This window comes from Phyllobates terribilis, unplaced genomic scaffold (genome assembly GCF_046119375.1).
Source record: "Phyllobates terribilis strain yellow unplaced genomic scaffold, ASM4611937v1 Scaffold_986__1_contigs__length_492241, whole genome shotgun sequence".
Taxonomy (NCBI): Eukaryota; Metazoa; Chordata; class Amphibia; order Anura; family Dendrobatidae; genus Phyllobates; species Phyllobates terribilis.
This window is the reverse complement of record NW_027363746.1, coordinates 378365-398092: the sequence shown is the minus strand read 5'-3', so window position 1 is coordinate 398092 and position 19728 is coordinate 378365. Positions and strand designations below refer to the sequence as shown.

Sequence of the window (19728 nt, the reverse complement as noted above, 5' to 3'; positions counted from 1 at the left end):
ATAACTACAGGTGGTGAGATAAGCTGCACAATATAATTGACCTTTCAGTATATTGTTGCACACACACCATCTATTTAGCAAATGCCCTTGTTATCAACAGCAGCCTTTTAAACTCACCTGAGCTAACAGGTATGTGAGCTGGTTACTCTGCTGCGCTTAAAATTTCTTTTTTGGTTTGCTACAATGCCTTTTCTGAAACGTTGTCTCCCTCTGCTGGAACACTGACTTCTTTCATTTAATGCCTGCAGACTATAAAAGAGAAACCAACCCAAAAAGTTTGGTTGATTTGTCTGTGGCATTCTTTTAAACTGTTGCTTATGGCGGTCTCTGTGAGCTTCTCAGTGACATTCAGCCATCCAGGTATCCGGCCTGCAGTAGACGGAATGTGGCAATGGAACGCTGGCTGCGCGTGTCATAATAGGCTCTGAGCCTTTATATACCTGCGCACAGCAGCAGCCACCTTCAGTCTGCTGCTGGACAGCCAGCAGCAGCAGCAGCAGGAGAGGTAATTAATCAGCAACCCTCCTGCTAAGGGTAGACAGCTGCTCGTTCCACCCCCCCCCGCATTAATTGGTTCTCCTCCCTTCCAACGGTGTTGAGGCGGGTGGGAACAGCCGGGGGTTGAGGGTACTGTGCTAAAAGAGGTGGAGTTATGCAGATCTAAAACGCGTGGATTGCAGCAGCAGCAAGCCGAAAAGTGCAGGCATGTGAGGGATCTAAAGGTTGACAGCATGTCTTCTTAACGGGAGTCCAGGTGGCCATCTCCACAAATGGACTTTTCAGAATCCTTGGGTGGCACCGTAGTCGGAAACCAATTCTGGTTATCGCTTCTCGGCCTTTTGGCTAAGATCAAGTGTAGTATCTGTTCTTATCAGTTTAATATCTGATACGTCCCCTATCTGGGGACCATATATTAAATGGATTTTTAGAACAGGGAGATGGAAAAAGAGCTTGCTCTGTCCACTCCACGCATTGACCTGGTATTGCAGTATCTCCAGGACCGGTGCACCCCTTCTTTAATGCAGTTTCTAAAATCAGAAAGAATTGAATTCAATGCTTTTTGTTCATTTTGCTTGTTTGTCGGATTTTGGGATGGACTCTTTGGCTTTGCTTTTCTTCTCCTCATTGGATTTTTCATGTTAAAAGTTGCAGAAGCCAGATGACAAGCTCATTTTGGTTCAACTTCAGCAACTGTGCATTGCATTGCCATGTAATGTAATGTAATGCAATGCTATCTATCTAGCTCTCCCTCTATACTTCCTTTTGGATAAACAGACATACTAGGCAAGCATTTTGGAGCTTTCACCTAAATAACTACAGGTGGTGAGATAAGCTGCACAATATAATTGAACTTTCAGTATATTGTTGCACACACACCATCTATTTCGCAAATGCCCTTGTTATCAACAGCAGCCTTTTAAACTCACCTGAGCTAACAGGTATGTGAGCTGGTTACTCTGCTGCGCTTAAAATTTCTTTTTTGGTTTGCTACAATGCCTTTTCTGAAACGTTGTCTCCCTCTGCTGGAACACTGACTTCTTTCATTTAATGCCTGCAGACTATAAAAGAGAAACCAACCCAAAAAGTTTGGTTGATTAGTCTGTGGCATTCTTTTAAACTGTTGCTTATGGCGGTCTCTGTGAGCTTCTCAGTGACATTCAGCCATCCAGGTATCCCGCCTGCAGTAGACGGAATGTGGCAATGGAACGCTGGCTGCGCGTGTCATAATAGGCTCTGAGCCTTTATATACCTGCGCACAGCAGCAGCCACCTTCAGTCTGCTGCTGGACAGCCAGCAGCAGCAGCAGGAGAGGTAATTAATCAGCAACCCTCCTGCTAAGGGTAGACAGCTGCTCGTTCCACCCCCCCCCCCGCCTTAATTGGTTCTCCTCCCTTCCAACGGTGTTGAGGCGGGTGGGAACAGCCGGGGGTTGAGGGTACTGTGCTAAAAGAGGTGGAGTTATGCAGATCTAAAACGCGTGGATTGCAGCAGCAGCAAGCCGAAAAGTGCAGGCATGTGAGGGATCTAGAGGTTGACAGCATGTCTTCTTAACGGGAGTCCAGGTGGCCATCTCCACAAATGGACTTTTCAGAATCCTTGGGTGGCACCGTAGTCGGAAACCAATTCTGGTTATCGCTTCTCGGCCTTTTGGCTAAGATCAAGTGTAGTATCTGTTCTTATCAGTTTAATATCTGATACGTCCCCTATCTGGGGACCATATATTAAATGGATTTTTAGAACAGGGAGATGGAAAAAGAGCTTGCTCTGTCCACTCCACGCATTGACCTGGTATTGCAGTATCTCCAGGACCGGTGCACCCCTTCTTTAATGCAGTTTCTAAAATCAGAAAGAATTGAATTCAATGCTTTTTGTTCATTTTGCTTGTTTGTCGGATTTTGGGATGGACTCTTTGGCTTTGCTTTTCTTCTCCTCATTGGATTTTTCATGTTAAAAGTTGCAGAAGCCAGATGACAAGCTCATTTTGGTTCAACTTCAGCAACTGTGCATTGCATTGCCATGTAATGTAATGTAATGCAATGCTATCTATCTAGCTCTCCCTCTATACTTCCTTTTGGATAAACAGACATATTAGGCAAGCATTTTGGAGCTTTCACCTAAATAACTACAGGTGGTGAGAGAAGCTGCACAATATAATTGACCTTTCAGTATATTGTTGCACACACACCATCTATTTAGCAAATGCCCTTGTTATCAACAGCAGCCTTTTAAACTCACCTGAGCTAACAGGTATGTGAGCTGGTTACTCTGCTGCGCTTAAAATTTCTTTTTTGGTTTGCTACAATGCCTTTTCTGAAACGTTGTCTCCCTCTGCTGGAACACTGACTTCTTTCATTTAATGCCTGCAGACTATAAAAGAGAAACCAACCCAAAAAGTTTGATTGATTAGTCTGTGGCATTCTTTTAAACTGTTGCTTATGGCGGTCTCTGTGAGCTTCTCAGTGACATTCAGCCATCCAGGTATCCCGCCTGCAGTAGACGGAATGTGGCAATGGAACGCTGGCTGCGCGTGTCATAATAGGCTCTGAGCCTTTATATACCTGCGCACAGCAGCAGCCACCTTCAGTCTGCTGCTGGACAGCCAGCAGCAGCAGCAGCAGGAGAGGTAATTAATCAGCAACCCTCCTGCTAAGGGTAGACAGCTGCTCGTTCCACCCCCCCCCCGCCTTAATTGGTTCTCCTCCCTTCCAACGGTGTTGAGGCGGGTGGGAACAGCCGGGGGTTGAGGGTACTGTGCTAAAAGAGGTGGAGTTATGCAGATATAAAACGCGTGGATTGCAGCAGCAGCAAGCCGAAAAGTGCAGGCATGTGAGGGATCTAGAGGTTGACAGCATGTCTTCTTAACGGGAGTCCAGGTGGCCATCTCCACAAATGGACTTTTCAGAATCCTTGGGTGGCACCGTAGTCGGAAACCAATTCTGGTTATCGCTTCTCGGCCTTTTGGCTAAGATCAAGTGCAGTATCTGTTCTTATCAGTTTAATATCTGATACGTCCCCTATCTGGGGATCATATATTAAATGGATTTTTAGAACAGGGAGATGGAAAAAGAGCTTGCTCTGTCCACTCCACGCATTGACCTGGTATTGCAGTATCTCCAGGACCGGTGCACCCCTTCTTTAATGCAGTTTCTAAAATCAGAAAGAATTGAATTCAATGCTTTTTGTTCATTTTGCTTGTTTGTCGGATTTTGGGATGGACTCTTTTTCTTTGCTTTTCTTCTCCTCATTGGATTTTTCATGTTAAAAGTTGCAGAAACCAGATGACAAGCTCATTTTGGTTCAACTTCAGCAACTGTGCATTGCATTGCCATGTAATGTAATGTAATGCAATGCTATCTATCTAGCTCTCCCTCTATACTTCCTTTTGGATAAACAAACATATTAGGCAAGCATTTTGGAGCTTTCACCTAAATAACTACAGGTGGTGAGATAAGCTGCACAATATAATTGACCTTTCAGTATATTGTTGCACACACACCATCTATTTAGCAAATGCCCTTGTTATCAACAGCAGCCTTTTAAACTCACCTGAGCTAACAGGTATGTGAGCTGGTTACTCTGCTGCGCTTAAAATTTCTTTTTTGGTTTGCTACAATGCCTTTTCTGAAACGTTGTCTCCCTCTGCTGGAACACTGACTTCTTTCATTTAATGCCTGCAGACTATAAAAGAGAAACCAACCCAAAAAGTTTGGTTGATTTGTCTGTGGCATTCTTTTAAACTGTTGCTTATGGCGGTCTCTGTGAGCTTCTCAGTGACATTCAGCCATCCAGGTATCCCGCCTGCAGTAGACGGAATGTGGCAATGGAACGCTGGCTGCGCGTGTCATAATAGGCTCTGAGCCTTTATATACCTGCGCACAGCAGCAGCCACCTTCAGTCTGCTGCTGGACAGCCAGCAGCAGCAGCAGCAGGAGAGGTAATTAATCAGCAACCCTCCTGCTAAGGGTAGACAGCTGCTCGTTCCACCCCCCCCCCGCATTAATTGGTTCTCCTCCCTTCCAACGGTGTTGAGGCGGGTGGGAACAGCCGGGGGTTGAGGGTACTGTGCTAAAAGAGGTGGAGTTATGCAGATCTAAAACGCGTGGATTGCAGCAGCAGCAGCAAGCCGAAAAGTGCAGGCATGTGAGGGATCTAAAGGTTGACAGCATGTCTTCTTAACGGGAGTCCAGGTGGCCATCTCCACAAATGGACTTTTCAGAATCCTTGGGTGGCACCGTAGTCGGAAACCAATTCTGGTTATCGCTTCTCGGCCTTTTGGCTAAGATCAAGTGTAGTATCTGTTCTTATCAGTTTAATATCTGATACGTCCCCTATCTGGGGACGATATATTAAATGGATTTTTAGAACAGGGAGATGGAAAAAGAGCTTGCTCTGTCCACTCCACGCATTGACCTGGTATTGCAGTATCTCCAGGACCGGTGCACCCCTTCTTTAATGCAGTTTCTAAAATCAGAAAGAATTGAATTCAATGCTTTTTGTTCATTTTGCTTGTTTGTCGGATTTTGGGATGGACTCTTTGGCTTTGCTTTTCTTCTCCTCATTGGATTTTTCATGTTAAAAGTTGCAGAAGCCAGATGACAAGCTCATTTTGGTTCAACTTCAGCAACTGTGCATTGCATTGCCATGTAATGTAATGTAATGCAATGCTATCTATCTAGCTCTCCCTCTATACTTCCTTTTGGATAAACAGACATATTAGGCAAGCATTTTGGAGCTTTCACCTAAATAACTACAGGTGGTGAGAGAAGCTGCACAATATAATTGACCTTTCAGTATATTGTTGCACACACACCATCTATTTAGCAAATGCCCTTGTTATCAACAGCAGCCTTTTAAACTCACCTGAGCTAACAGGTATGTGAGCTGGTTACTCTGCTGCGCTTAAAATTTCTTTTTTGGTTTGCTACAATGCCTTTTCTGAAACGTTGTCTCCCTCTGCTGGAACACTGACTTCTTTCATTTAATGCCTGCAGACTATAAAAGAGAAACCAACCCAAAAAGTTTGATTGATTAGTCTGTGGCATTCTTTTAAACTGTTGCTTATGGCGGTCTCTGTGAGCTTCTCAGTGACATTCAGCCATCCAGGTATCCCGCCTGCAGTAGACGGAATGTGGCAATGGAACGCTGGCTGCGCGTGTCATAATAGGCTCTGAGCCTTTATATACCTGCGCACAGCAGCAGCCACCTTCAGTCTGCTGCTGGACAGCCAGCAGCAGCAGCAGCAGGAGAGGTAATTAATCAGCAACCCTCCTGCTAAGGGTAGACAGCTGCTCGTTCCACCCCCCCCCCGCCTTAATTGGTTCTCCTCCCTTCCAACGGTGTTGAGGCGGGTGGGAACAGCCGGGGGTTGAGGGTACTGTGCTAAAAGAGGTGGAGTTATGCAGATCTAAAACGCGTGGATTGCAGCAGCAGCAAGCCGAAAAGTGCAGGCATGTGAGGGATCTAGAGGTTGACAGCATGTCTTCTTAACGGGAGTCCAGGTGGCCATCTCCACAAATGGACTTTTCAGAATCCTTGGGTGGCACCGTAGTCGGAAACCAATTCTGGTTATCGCTTCTCGGCCTTTTGGCTAAGATCAAGTGCAGTATCTGTTCTTATCAGTTTAATATCTGATACGTCCCCTATCTGGGGATCATATATTAAATGGATTTTTAGAACAGGGAGATGGAAAAAGAGCTTGCTCTGTCCACTCCACGCATTGACCTGGTATTGCAGTATCTCCAGGACCGGTGCACCCCTTCTTTAATGCAGTTTCTAAAATCAGAAAGAATTGAATTCAATGCTTTTTGTTCATTTTGCTTGTTTGTCGGATTTTGGGATGGACTCTTTTTCTTTGCTTTTCTTCTCCTCATTGGATTTTTCATGTTAAAAGTTGCAGAAGCCAGATGACAAGCTCATTTTGGTTCAACTTCAGCAACTGTGCATTGCATTGCCATGTAATGTAATGTAATGCAATGCTATCTATCTAGCTCTCCCTCTATACTTCCTTTTGGATAAACAAACATATTAGGCAAGCATTTTGGAGCTTTCACCTAAATAACTACAGGTGGTGAGATAAGCTGCACAATATAATTGACCTTTCAGTATATTGTTGCACACACACCATCTATTTAGCAAATGCCCTTGTTATCAACAGCAGCCTTTTAAACTCACCTGAGCTAACAGGTATGTGAGCTGGTTACTCTGCTGCGCTTAAAATTTCTTTTTTGGTTTGCTACAATGCCTTTTCTGAAACGTTGTCTCCCTCTGCTGGAACACTGACTTCTTTCATTTAATGCCTGCAGACTATAAAAGAGAAACCAACCCAAAAAGTTTGGTTGATTTGTCTGTGGCATTCTTTTAAACTGTTGCTTATGGCGGTCTCTGTGAGCTTCTCAGTGACATTCAGCCATCCAGGTATCCCGCCTGCAGTAGACGGAATGTGGCAATGGAACGCTGGCTGCGCGTGTCATAATAGGCTCTGAGCCTTTATATACCTGCGCACAGCAGCAGCCACCTTCAGTCTGCTGCTGGACAGCCAGCAGCAGCAGCAGCAGGAGAGGTAATTAATCAGCAACCCTCCTGCTAAGGGTAGACAGCTGCTCGTTCCACCCCCCCCCCGCATTAATTGGTTCTCCTCCCTTCCAACGGTGTTGAGGCGGGTGGGAACAGCCGGGGGTTGAGGGTACTGTGCTAAAAGAGGTGGAGTTATGCAGATCTAAAACGCGTGGATTGCAGCAGCAGCAGCAAGCCGAAAAGTGCAGGCATGTGAGGGATCTAAAGGTTGACAGCATGTCTTCTTAACGGGAGTCCAGGTGGCCATCTCCACAAATGGACTTTTCAGAATCCTTGGGTGGCACCGTAGTCGGAAACCAATTCTGGTTATCGCTTCTCGGCCTTTTGGCTAAGATCAAGTGTAGTATCTGTTCTTATCAGTTTAATATCTGATACGTCCCCTATCTGGGGACGATATATTAAATGGATTTTTAGAACAGGGAGATGGAAAAAGAGCTTGCTCTGTCCACTCCACGCATTGACCTGGTATTGCAGTATCTCCAGGACCGGTGCACCCCTTCTTTAATGCAGTTTCTAAAATCAGAAAGAATTGAATTCAATGCTTTTTGTTCATTTTGCTTGTTTGTCGGATTTTGGGATGGACTCTTTGGCTTTGCTTTTCTTCTCCTCATTGGATTTTTCATGTTAAAAGTTGCAGAAGCCAGATGGCAAGCTCATTTTGGTTCAACTTCAGCAACTGTGCATTGCATTGCCATGTAATGTAATGTAATGCAATGCTATCTATCTAGCTCTCCCTCTATACTTCCTTTTGGATAAACAGACATATTAGGCAAGCATTTTGGAGCTTTCACCTAAATAACTACAGGTGGTGAGAGAAGCTGCACAATATAATTGACCTTTCAGTATATTGTTGCACACACACCATCTATTTAGCAAATGCCCTTGTTATCAACAGCAGCCTTTTAAACTCACCTGAGCTAACAGGTATGTGAGCTGGTTACTCTGCTGCGCTTAAAATTTCTTTTTTGGTTTGCTACAATGCCTTTTCTGAAACGTTGTCTCCCTCTGCTGGAACACTGACTTCTTTCATTTAATGCCTGCAGACTATAAAAGAGAAACCAACCCAAAAAGTTTGGTTGATTAGTCTGTGGCATTCTTTTAAACTGTTGCTTATGGCGGTCTCTGTGAGCTTCTCAGTGACATTCAGCCATCCAGGTATCCCGCCTGCAGTAGACGGAATGTGGCAATGGAACGCTGGCTGCGCGTGTCATAATAGGCTCTGAGCCTTTATATACCTGCGCACAGCAGCAGCCACCTTCAGTCTGCTGCTGGACAGCCAGCAGCAGCAGCAGGAGAGGTAATTAATCAGCAACCCTCCTGCTAAGGGTAGACAGCTGCTCGTTCCACCCCCCCCCCCCGCCTTAATTGGTTCTCCTCCCTTCCAACGGTGTTGAGGCGGGTGGGAACAGCCGGGGGTTGAGGGTACTGTGCTAAAAGAGGTGGAGTTATGCAGATCTAAAACGCGTGGATTGCAGCAGCAGCAAGCCGAAAAGTGCAGGCATGTGAGGGATCTAGAGGTTGACAGCATGTCTTCTTAACGGGAGTCCAGGTGGCCATCTCCACAAATGGACTTTTCAGAATCCTTGGGTGGCACCGTAGTCGGAAACCAATTCTGGTTATCGCTTCTCGGCCTTTTGGCTAAGATCAAGTGTAGTATCTGTTCTTATCAGTTTAATATCTGATACGTCCCCTATCTGGGGACCATATATTAAATGGATTTTTAGAACAGGGAGATGGAAAAAGAGCTTGCTCTGTCCACTCCACGCATTGACCTGGTATTGCAGTATCTCCAGGACCGGTGCACCCCTTCTTTAATGCAGTTTCTAAAATCAGAAAGAATTGAATTCAATGCTTTTTGTTCATTTTGCTTGTTTGTCGGATTTTGGGATGGACTCTTTGGCTTTGCTTTTCTTCTCCTCATTGGATTTTTCATGTTAAAAGTTGCAGAAGCCAGATGACAAGCTCATTTTGGTTCAACTTCAGCAACTGTGCATTGCATTGCCATGTAATGTAATGTAATGCAATGCTATCTATCTAGCTCTCCCTCTATACTTCCTTTTGGATAAACAGACATATTAGGCAAGCATTTTGGAGCTTTCACCTAAATAACTACAGGTGGTGAGATAAGCTGCACAATATAATTGACCTTTCAGTATATTGTTGCACACACACCATCTATTTAGCAAATGCCCTTGTTATCAACAGCAGCCTTTTAAACTCACCTGAGCTAACAGGTATGTGAGCTGGTTACTCTGCTGCGCTTAAAATTTCTTTTTTGGTTTGCTACAATGCCTTTTCTGAAACGTTGTCTCCCTCTGCTGGAACACTGACTTCTTTCATTTAATGCCTGCAGACTATAAAAGAGAAACCAACCCAAAAAGTTTGGTTGATTAGTCTGTGGCATTCTTTTAAACTGTTGCTTATGGCGGTCTCTGTGAGCTTCTCAGTGACATTCAGCCATCCAGGTATCCCGCCTGCAGTAGACGGAATGTGGCAATGGAACGCTGGCTGCGCGTGTCATAATAGGCTCTGAGCCTTTATATACCTGCGCACAGCAGCAGCCACCTTCAGTCTGCTGCTGGACAGCCAGCAGCAGCAGCAGGAGAGGTAATTAATCAGCAACCCTCCTGCTAAGGGTAGACAGCTGCTCGTTCCACCCCCCCCCCCCCGCCTTAATTGGTTCTCCTCCCTTCCAACGGTGTTGAGGCGGGTGGGAACAGCCGGGGGTTGAGGGTACTGTGCTAAAAGAGGTGGAGTTATGCAGATCTAAAACGCGTGGATTGCAGCAGCAGCAAGCCGAAAAGTGCAGGCATGTGAGGGATCTAGAGGTTGACAGCATGTCTTCTTAACGGGAGTCCAGGTGGCCATCTCCACAAATGGACTTTTCAGAATCCTTGGGTGGCACCGTAGTCGGAAACCAGTTCTGGTTATCGCTTCTCGGCCTTTTGGCTAAGATCAAGTGTAGTATCTGTTCTTATCAGTTTAATATCTGATACGTCCCCTATCTGGGGACCATATATTAAATGGATTTTTAGAACAGGGAGATGGAAAAAGAGCTTGCTCTGTCCACTCCACGCATTGACCTGGTATTGCAGTATCTCCAGGACCGGTGCACCCCTTCTTTAATGCAGTTTCTAAAATCAGAAAGAATTGAATTCAATGCTTTTTGTTCATTTTGCTTGTTTGTCGGATTTTGGGATGGACTCTTTGGCTTTGCTTTTCTTCTCCTCATTGGATTTTTCATGTTAAAAGTTGCAGAAGCCAGATGACAAGCTCATTTTGGTTCAACTTCAGCAACTGTGCATTGCATTGCCATGTAATGTAATGTAATGCAATGCTATCTATCTAGCTCTCCCTCTATACTTCCTTTTGGATAAACAGACATATTAGGCAAGCATTTTGGAGCTTTCACCTAAATAACTACAGGTGGTGAGAGAAGCTGCACAATATAATTGACCTTTCAGTATATTGTTGCACACACACCATCTATTTAGCAAATGCCCTTGTTATCAACAGCAGCCTTTTAAACTCACCTGAGCTAACAGGTATGTGAGCTGGTTACTCTGCTGCGCTTAAAATTTCTTTTTTGGTTTGCTACAATGCCTTTTCTGAAACGTTGTCTCCCTCTGCTGGAACACTGACTTCTTTCATTTAATGCCTGCAGACTATAAAAGAGAAACCAACCCAAAAAGTTTGATTGATTAGTCTGTGGCATTCTTTTAAACTGTTGCTTATGGCGGTCTCTGTGAGCTTCTCAGTGACATTCAGCCATCCAGGTATCCCGCCTGCAGTAGACGGAATGTGGCAATGGAACGCTGGCTGCGCGTGTCATAATAGGCTCTGAGCCTTTATATACCTGCGCACAGCAGCAGCCACCTTCAGTCTGCTGCTGGACAGCCAGCAGCAGCAGCAGCAGGAGAGGTAATTAATCAGCAACCCTCCTGCTAAGGGTAGACAGCTGCTCGTTCCACCCCCCCCCCGCCTTAATTGGTTCTCCTCCCTTCCAACGGTGTTGAGGCGGGTGGGAACAGCCGGGGGTTGAGGGTACTGTGCTAAAAGAGGTGGAGTTATGCAGATCTAAAACGCGTGGATTGCAGCAGCAGCAAGCCGAAAAGTGCAGGCATGTGAGGGATCTAGAGGTTGACAGCATGTCTTCTTAACGGGAGTCCAGGTGGCCATCTCCACAAATGGACTTTTCAGAATCCTTGGGTGGCACCGTAGTCGGAAACCAATTCTGGTTATCGCTTCTCGGCCTTTTGGCTAAGATCAAGTGCAGTATCTGTTCTTATCAGTTTAATATCTGATACGTCCCCTATCTGGGGATCATATATTAAATGGATTTTTAGAACAGGGAGATGGAAAAAGAGCTTGCTCTGTCCACTCCACGCATTGACCTGGTATTGCAGTATCTCCAGGACCGGTGCACCCCTTCTTTAATGCAGTTTCTAAAATCAGAAAGAATTGAATTCAATGCTTTTTGTTCATTTTGCTTGTTTGTCGGATTTTGGGATGGACTCTTTTTCTTTGCTTTTCTTCTCCTCATTGGATTTTTCATGTTAAAAGTTGCAGAAGCCAGATGACAAGCTCATTTTGGTTCAACTTCAGCAACTGTGCATTGCATTGCCATGTAATGTAATGTAATGCAATGCTATCTATCTAGCTCTCCCTCTATACTTCCTTTTGGATAAACAAACATATTAGGCAAGCATTTTGGAGCTTTCACCTAAATAACTACAGGTGGTGAGATAAGCTGCACAATATAATTGACCTTTCAGTATATTGTTGCACACACACCATCTATTTAGCAAATGCCCTTGTTATCAACAGCAGCCTTTTAAACTCACCTGAGCTAACAGGTATGTGAGCTGGTTACTCTGCTGCGCTTAAAATTTCTTTTTTGGTTTGCTACAATGCCTTTTCTGAAACGTTGTCTCCCTCTGCTGGAACACTGACTTCTTTCATTTAATGCCTGCAGACTATAAAAGAGAAACCAACCCAAAAAGTTTGGTTGATTTGTCTGTGGCATTCTTTTAAACTGTTGCTTATGGCGGTCTCTGTGAGCTTCTCAGTGACATTCAGCCATCCAGGTATCCCGCCTGCAGTAGACGGAATGTGGCAATGGAACGCTGGCTGCGCGTGTCATAATAGGCTCTGAGCCTTTATATACCTGCGCACAGCAGCAGCCACCTTCAGTCTGCTGCTGGACAGCCAGCAGCAGCAGCAGCAGGAGAGGTAATTAATCAGCAACCCTCCTGCTAAGGGTAGAAAGCTGCTCGTTCCACCCCCCCCCGCATTAATTGGTTCTCCTCCCTTCCAACGGTGTTGAGGCGGGTGGGAACAGCCGGGGGTTGAGGGTACTGTGCTAAAAGAGGTGGAGTTATGCAGATCTAAAACGCGTGGATTGCAGCAGCAGCAGCAAGCCGAAAAGTGCAGGCATGTGAGGGATCTAAAGGTTGACAGCATGTCTTCTTAACGGGAGTCCAGGTGGCCATCTCCACAAATGGACTTTTCAGAATCCTTGGGTGGCACCGTAGTCGGAAACCAATTCTGGTTATCGCTTCTCGGCCTTTTGGCTAAGATCAAGTGTAGTATCTGTTCTTATCAGTTTAATATCTGATACGTCCCCTATCTGGGGACCATATATTAAATGGATTTTTAGAACAGGGAGATGGAAAAAGAGCTTGCTCTGTCCACTCCACGCATTGACCTGGTATTGCAGTATCTCCAGGACCGGTGCACCCCTTCTTTAATGCAGTTTCTAAAATCAGAAAGAATTGAATTCAATGCTTTTTGTTCATTTTGCTTGTTTGTCGGATTTTGGGATGGACTCTTTGGCTTTGCTTTTCTTCTCCTCATTGGATTTTTCATGTTAAAAGTTGCAGAAGCCAGATGACAAGCTCATTTTGGTTCAACTTCAGCAACTGTGCATTGCATTGCCATGTAATGTAATGTAATGCAATGCTATCTATCTAGCTCTCCCTCTATACTTCCTTTTGGATAAACAGACATATTAGGCAAGCATTTTGGAGCTTTCACCTAAATAACTACAGGTGGTGAGAGAAGCTGCACAATATAATTGACCTTTCAGTATATTGTTGCACACACACCATCTATTTAGCAAATGCCCTTGTTATCAACAGCAGCCTTTTAAACTCACCTGAGCTAACAGGTATGTGAGCTGGTTACTCTGCTGCGCTTAAAATTTCTTTTTTGGTTTGCTACAATGCCTTTTCTGAAACGTTGTCTCCCTCTGCTGGAACACTGACTTCTTTCATTTAATGCCTGCAGACTATAAAAGAGAAACCAACCCAAAAAGTTTGGTTGATTAGTCTGTGGCATTCTTTTAAACTGTTGCTTATGGCGGTCTCTGTGAGCTTCTCAGTGACATTCAGCCATCCAGGTATCCCGCCTGCAGTAGACGGAATGTGGCAATGGAACGCTGGCTGCGCGTGTCATAATAGGCTCTGAGCCTTTATATACCTGCGCACAGCAGCAGCCACCTTCAGTCTGCTGCTGGACAGCCAGCAGCAGCAGCAGGAGAGGTAATTAATCAGCAACCCTCCTGCTAAGGGTAGACAGCTGCTCGTTCCACCCCCCCCCCCCGCCTTAATTGGTTCTCCTCCCTTCCAACGGTGTTGAGGCGGGTGGGAACAGCCGGGGGTTGAGGGTACTGTGCTAAAAGAGGTGGAGTTATGCAGATCTAAAACGCGTGGATTGCAGCAGCAGCAAGCCGAAAAGTGCAGGCATGTGAGGGATCTAGAGGTTGACAGCATGTCTTCTTAACGGGAGTCCAGGTGGCCATCTCCACAAATGGACTTTTCAGAATCCTTGGGTGGCACCGTAGTCGGAAACCAATTCTGGTTATCGCTTCTCGGCCTTTTGGCTAAGATCAAGTGTAGTATCTGTTCTTATCAGTTTAATATCTGATACGTCCCCTATCTGGGGACCATATATTAAATGGATTTTTAGAACAGGGAGATGGAAAAAGAGCTTGCTCTGTCCACTCCACGCATTGACCTGGTATTGCAGTATCTCCAGGACCGGTGCACCCCTTCTTTAATGCAGTTTCTAAAATCAGAAAGAATTGAATTCAATGCTTTTTGTTCATTTTGCTTGTTTGTCGGATTTTGGGATGGACTCTTTGGCTTTGCTTTTCTTCTCCTCATTGGATTTTTCATGTTAAAAGTTGCAGAAGCCAGATGACAAGCTCATTTTGGTTCAACTTCAGCAACTGTGCATTGCATTGCCATGTAATGTAATGTAATGCAATGCTATCTATCTAGCTCTCCCTCTATACTTCCTTTTGGATAAACAGACATATTAGGCAAGCATTTTGGAGCTTTCACCTAAATAACTACAGGTGGTGAGATAAGCTGCACAATATAATTGACCTTTCAGTATATTGTTGCACACACACCATCTATTTAGCAAATGCCCTTGTTATCAACAGCAGCCTTTTAAACTCACCTGAGCTAACAGGTATGTGAGCTGGTTACTCTGCTGCGCTTAAAATTTCTTTTTTGGTTTGCTACAATGCCTTTTCTGAAACGTTGTCTCCCTCTGCTGGAACACTGACTTCTTTCATTTAATGCCTGCAGACTATAAAAGAGAAACCAACCCAAAAAGTTTGGTTGATTAGTCTGTGGCATTCTTTTAAACTGTTGCTTATGGCGGTCTCTGTGAGCTTCTCAGTGACATTCAGCCATCCAGGTATCCCGCCTGCAGTAGACGGAATGTGGCAATGGAACGCTGGCTGCGCGTGTCATAATAGGCTCTGAGCCTTTATATACCTGCGCACAGCAGCAGCCACCTTCAGTCTGCTGCTGGACAGCCAGCAGCAGCAGCAGCAGGAGAGGTAATTAATCAGCAACCCTCCTGCTAAGGGTAGACAGCTGCTCGTTCCACCCCCCCCCCCGCCTTAATTCGTTCTCCTCCCTTCCAACGGTGTTGAGGCGGGTGGGAACAGCCGGGGGTTGAGGGTACTGTGCTAAAAGAGGTGGAGTTATGCAGATCTAAAACGCGTGGATTGCAGCAGCAGCAAGCCGAAAAGTGCAGGCATGTGAGGGATCTAGAGGTTGACAGCATGTCTTCTTAACGGGAGTCCAGGTGGCCATCTCCACAAATGGACTTTTCAGAATCCTTGGGTGGCACCGTAGTCGGAAACCAATTCTGGTTATCGCTTCTCGGCCTTTTGGCTAAGATCAAGTGCAGTATCTGTTCTTATCAGTTTAATATCTGATACGTCCCCTATCTGGGGATCATATATTAAATGGATTTTTAGAACAGGGAGATGGAAAAAGAGCTTGCTCTGTCCACTCCACGCATTGACCTGGTATTGCAGTATCTCCAGGACCGGTGCACCCCTTCTTTAATGCAGTTTCTAAAATCAGAAAGAATTGAATTCAATGCTTTTTGTTCATTTTGCTTGTTTGTCGGATTTTGGGATGGACTCTTTTTCTTTGCTTTTCTTCTCCTCATTGGATTTTTCATGTTAAAAGTTGCAGAAGCCAGATGACAAGCTCATTTTGGTTCAACTTCAGCAACTGTGCATTGCATTGCCATGTAATGTAATGTAATGCAATGCTATCTATCTAGCTCTCCCTCTATACTTCCTTTTGGATAAACAAACATATTAGGCAAGCATTTTGGAGCTTTCACCTAAATAACTACAGGTGGTGAGATAAGCTGCACAATATAATTGACCTTTCAGTATATTGTTGCACACACACCATCTATTTAGCAAATGCCCTTGTTATCAACAGCAGCCTTTTAAACTCACCTGAGCTAACAGGTATGTGAGCTGGTTACTCTGCTGCGCTTAAAATTTCTTTTTTGGTTTGCTACAATGCCTTTTCTGAAACGTTGTCTCCCTCTGCTGGAACACTGACTTCTTTCATTTAATGCCTGCAGACTATAAAAGAGAAACCAACCCAAAAAGTTTGGTTGATTTGTCTGTGGCATTCTTTTAAACTGTTGCTTATGGCGGTCTCTGTGAGCTTCTCAGTGACATTCAGCCATCCAGGTATCCCGCCTGCAGTAGACGGAATGTGGCAATGGAACGCTGGCTGCGCGTGTCATAATAGGCTCTGAGCCTTTATATACCTGCGCACAGCAGCAGCCACCTTCAGTCTGCTGCTGGACAGCCAGCAGCAGCAGCAGCAGGAGAGGTAATTAATCAGCAACCCTCCTGCTAAGGGTAGACAGCTGCTCGTTCCACCCCCCCCCGCATTAATTGGTTCTCCTCCCTTCCAACGGTGTTGAGGCGGGTGGGAACAGCCGGGGGTTGAGGGTACTGTGCTAAAAGAGGTGGAGTTATGCAGATCTAAAACGCGTGGATTGCAGCAGCAGCAAGCCGAAAAGTGCAGGCATGTGAGGGATCTAAAGGTTGACAGCATGTCTTCTTAACGGGAGTCCAGGTGGCCATCTCCACAAATGGACTTTTCAGAATCCTTGGGTGGCACCGTAGTCGGAAACCAATTCTGGTTATCGCTTCTCGGCCTTTTGGCTAAGATCAAGTGTAGTATCTGTTCTTATCAGTTTAATATCTGATACGTCCCCTATCTGGGGACCATATATTAAATGGATTTTTAGAACAGGGAGATGGAAAAAGAGCTTGCTCTGTCCACTCCACGCATTGACCTGGTATTGCAGTATCTCCAGGACCGGTGCACCCCTTCTTTAATGCAGTTTCTAAAATCAGAAAGAATTGAATTCAATGCTTTTTGTTCATTTTGCTTGTTTGTCGGATTTTGGGATGGACTCTTTGGCTTTGCTTTTCTTCTCCTCATTGGATTTTTCATGTTAAAAGTTGCAGAAGCCAGATGACAAGCTCATTTTGGTTCAACTTCAGCAACTGTGCATTGCATTGCCATGTAATGTAATGTAATGCAATGCTATCTATCTAGCTCTCCCTCTATACTTCCTTTTGGATAAACAGACATATTAGGCAAGCATTTTGGAGCTTTCACCTAAATAACTACAGGTGGTGAGAGAAGCTGCACAATATAATTGACCTTTCAGTATATTGTTGCACACACACCATCTATTTAGCAAATGCCCTTGTTATCAACAGCAGCCTTTTAAACTCACCTGAGCTAACAGGTATGTGAGCTGGTTACTCTGCTGCGCTTAAAATTTCTTTTTTGGTTTGCTACAATGCCTTTTCTGAAACGTTGTCTCAATCTGCTGGAACACTGACTTCTTTCATTTAATGCCTGCAGACTATAAAAGAGAAACCAACCCAAAAAGTTTGGTTGATTAGTCTGTGGCATTCTTTTAAACTGTTGCTTATGGCGGTCTCTGTGAGCTTCTCAGTGACATTCAGCCATCCAGGTATCCCGCCTGCAGTAGACGGAATGTGGCAATGGAACGCTGGCTGCGCGTGTCATAATAGGCTCTGAGCCTTTATATACCTGCGCACAGCAGCAGCCACCTTCAGTCTGCTGCTGGACAGCCAGCAGCAGCAGCAGGAGAGGTAATTAATCAGCAACCCTCCTGCTAAGGGTAGACAGCTGCTCGTTCCACCCCCCCCCCCCCCGCCTTAATTGGTTCTCCTCCCTTCCAACGGTGTTGAGGCGGGTGGGAACAGCCGGGGGTTGAGGGTACTGTGCTAAAAGAGGTGGAGTTATGCAGATCTAAAACGCGTGGATTGCAGCAGCAGCAAGCCGAAAAGTGCAGGCATGTGAGGGATCTAGAGGTTGACAGCATGTCTTCTTAACGGGAGTCCAGGTGGCCATCTCCACAAATGGACTTTTCAGAATCCTTGGGTGGCACCGTAGTCGGAAACCAATTCTGGTTATCGCTTCTCGGCCTTTTGGCTAAGATCAAGTGTAGTATCTGTTCTTATCAGTTTAATATCTGATACGTCCCCTATCTGGGGACCATATATTAAATGGATTTTTAGAACAGGGAGATGGAAAAAGAGCTTGCTCTGTCCACTCCACGCATTGACCTGGTATTGCAGTATCTCCAGGACCGGTGCACCCCTTCTTTAATGCAGTTTCTAAAATCAGAAAGAATTGAATTCAATGCTTTTTGTTCATTTTGCTTGTTTGTCGGATTTTTGGGATGGACTCTTTGGCTTTGCTTTTCTTCTCCTCATTGGATTTTTCATGTTAAAAGTTGCAGAAGCCAGATGACAAGCTCATTTTGGTTCAACTTCAGCAACTGTGCATTGCATTGCCATGTAATGTAATGTAATGCAATGCTATCTATCTAGCTCTCCCTCTATACTTCCTTTTGGATAAACAGACATATTAGGCAAGCATTTTGGAGCTTTCACCTAAATAACTACAGGTGGTGAGATAAGCTGCACAATATAATTGACCTTTCAGTATATTGTTGCACACACACCATCTATTTAGCAAATGCCCTTGTTATCAACAGCAGCCTTTTAAACTCACCTGAGCTAACAGGTATGTGAGCTGGTTACTCTGCTGCGCTTAAAATTTCTTTTTTGGTTTGCTACAATGCCTTTTCTGAAACGTTGTCTCCCTCTGCTGGAACACTGACTTCTTTCATTTAATGCCTGCAGACTATAAAAGAGAAACCAACCCAAAAAGTTTGGTTGATTAGTCTGTGGCATTCTTTTAAACTGTTGCTTATGGCGGTCTCTGTGAGCTTCTCAGTGACATTCAGCCATCCAGGTATCCCGCCTGCAGTAGACGGAATGTGGCAATGGAACGCTGGCTGCGCGTGTCATAATAGGCTCTGAGCCTTTATATACCTGCGCACAGCAGCAGCCACCTTCAGTCTGCTGCTGGACAGCCAGCAGCAGCAGCAGCAGGAGAGGTAATTAATCAGCAACCCTCCTGCTAAGGGTAGACAGCTGCTCGTTCCACCCCCCCCCCGCCTTAATTCGTTCTCCTCCCTTCCAACGGTGTTGAGGCGGGTGGGAACAGCCGGGGGTTGAGGGTACTGTGCTAAAAGAGGTGGAGTTATGCAGATCTAAAACGCGTGGATTGCAGCAGCAGCAAGCCGAAAAGTGCAGGCATGTGAGGGATCTAGAGGTTGACAGCATGTCTTCTTAACGGGAGTCCAGGTGGCCATCTCCACAAATGGACTTTTCAGAATCCTTGGGTGGCACCGTAGTCGGAAACCAATTCTGGTTATCGCTTCTCGGCCTTTTGGCTAAGATCAAGTGTAGTATCTGTTCTTATCAGTTTAATATCTGATACGTCCCCTATCTGGGGACCATATATTAAATGGATTTTTAGAACAGGGAGATGGAAAAAGAGCTTGCTCTGTCCACTCCACGCATTGACCTGGTATTGCAGTATCTCCAGGACCGGTGCACCCCTTCTTTAATGCAGTTTCTAAAATCAGAAAGAATTGAATTCAATGCTTTTTGTTCATTTTGCTTGTTTGTCGGATTTTGGGATGGACTCTTTGGCTTTGCTTTTCTTCTCCTCATTGGATTTTTCATGTTAAAAGTTGCAGAAACCAGATGACAAGCTCATTTTGGTTCAACTTCAGCAACTGTGCATTGCATTGCCATGGAATGTAATGTAATGCAATGCTATCTATCTAGCTCTCCCTCTATACTTCCTTTTGGATAAACAGACATATTAGGCAAGCATTTTGGAGCTTTCACCTAAATAACTACAGGTGGTGAGATAAGCTGCACAATATAATTGACCTTTCAGTATATTGTTG

General features: G+C 45.0%; 15 non-coding genes across 15 annotated transcripts; all 15 read left to right on the top strand.

Moving 5' to 3' along the window:
* The first annotated feature begins 823 nt into the window (after positions 1-823).
* Positions 824-1014, top strand: LOC141241164 (U2 spliceosomal RNA). The gene has a single exon (XR_012305947.1). It is a non-coding gene; the product is annotated as a U2 spliceosomal RNA (small nuclear RNA).
* A 1118-nt stretch (positions 1015-2132) lies between these two features.
* On the top strand, positions 2133-2323 carry LOC141241163 (U2 spliceosomal RNA). The gene has a single exon (XR_012305946.1). It is a non-coding gene; the product is annotated as a U2 spliceosomal RNA (small nuclear RNA).
* Positions 2324-3443: 1120 nt separating this feature from the next.
* On the top strand, positions 3444-3634 carry LOC141241298 (U2 spliceosomal RNA). Its single transcript, XR_012306078.1, has one exon. It is a non-coding gene; the product is annotated as a U2 spliceosomal RNA (small nuclear RNA).
* Positions 3635-4757: 1123 nt separating this feature from the next.
* LOC141241222 (U2 spliceosomal RNA) lies at positions 4758-4948 on the top strand. The gene has a single exon (XR_012306005.1). It is a non-coding gene; the product is annotated as a U2 spliceosomal RNA (small nuclear RNA).
* Positions 4949-6068: 1120 nt separating this feature from the next.
* On the top strand, positions 6069-6259 carry LOC141241297 (U2 spliceosomal RNA). Its single transcript, XR_012306077.1, has one exon. It is a non-coding gene; the product is annotated as a U2 spliceosomal RNA (small nuclear RNA).
* A 1123-nt stretch (positions 6260-7382) lies between these two features.
* On the top strand, positions 7383-7573 carry LOC141241221 (U2 spliceosomal RNA). Its single transcript, XR_012306004.1, has one exon. It is a non-coding gene; the product is annotated as a U2 spliceosomal RNA (small nuclear RNA).
* A 1119-nt stretch (positions 7574-8692) lies between these two features.
* LOC141241162 (U2 spliceosomal RNA) lies at positions 8693-8883 on the top strand. Its single transcript, XR_012305945.1, has one exon. It is a non-coding gene; the product is annotated as a U2 spliceosomal RNA (small nuclear RNA).
* A 1120-nt stretch (positions 8884-10003) lies between these two features.
* LOC141241160 (U2 spliceosomal RNA) lies at positions 10004-10194 on the top strand. The gene has a single exon (XR_012305943.1). It is a non-coding gene; the product is annotated as a U2 spliceosomal RNA (small nuclear RNA).
* Positions 10195-11314: 1120 nt separating this feature from the next.
* LOC141241296 (U2 spliceosomal RNA) lies at positions 11315-11505 on the top strand. The gene has a single exon (XR_012306076.1). It is a non-coding gene; the product is annotated as a U2 spliceosomal RNA (small nuclear RNA).
* A 1122-nt stretch (positions 11506-12627) lies between these two features.
* Positions 12628-12818, top strand: LOC141241159 (U2 spliceosomal RNA). Its single transcript, XR_012305942.1, has one exon. It is a non-coding gene; the product is annotated as a U2 spliceosomal RNA (small nuclear RNA).
* Positions 12819-13937: 1119 nt separating this feature from the next.
* On the top strand, positions 13938-14128 carry LOC141241158 (U2 spliceosomal RNA). The gene has a single exon (XR_012305941.1). It is a non-coding gene; the product is annotated as a U2 spliceosomal RNA (small nuclear RNA).
* Positions 14129-15249: 1121 nt separating this feature from the next.
* LOC141241295 (U2 spliceosomal RNA) lies at positions 15250-15440 on the top strand. The gene has a single exon (XR_012306075.1). It is a non-coding gene; the product is annotated as a U2 spliceosomal RNA (small nuclear RNA).
* Positions 15441-16559: 1119 nt separating this feature from the next.
* LOC141241157 (U2 spliceosomal RNA) lies at positions 16560-16750 on the top strand. Its single transcript, XR_012305940.1, has one exon. It is a non-coding gene; the product is annotated as a U2 spliceosomal RNA (small nuclear RNA).
* Positions 16751-17871: 1121 nt separating this feature from the next.
* Positions 17872-18062, top strand: LOC141241156 (U2 spliceosomal RNA). Its single transcript, XR_012305939.1, has one exon. It is a non-coding gene; the product is annotated as a U2 spliceosomal RNA (small nuclear RNA).
* A 1121-nt stretch (positions 18063-19183) lies between these two features.
* LOC141241154 (U2 spliceosomal RNA) lies at positions 19184-19374 on the top strand. The gene has a single exon (XR_012305938.1). It is a non-coding gene; the product is annotated as a U2 spliceosomal RNA (small nuclear RNA).
* The last annotated feature ends 354 nt before the right edge of the window (positions 19375-19728 follow it).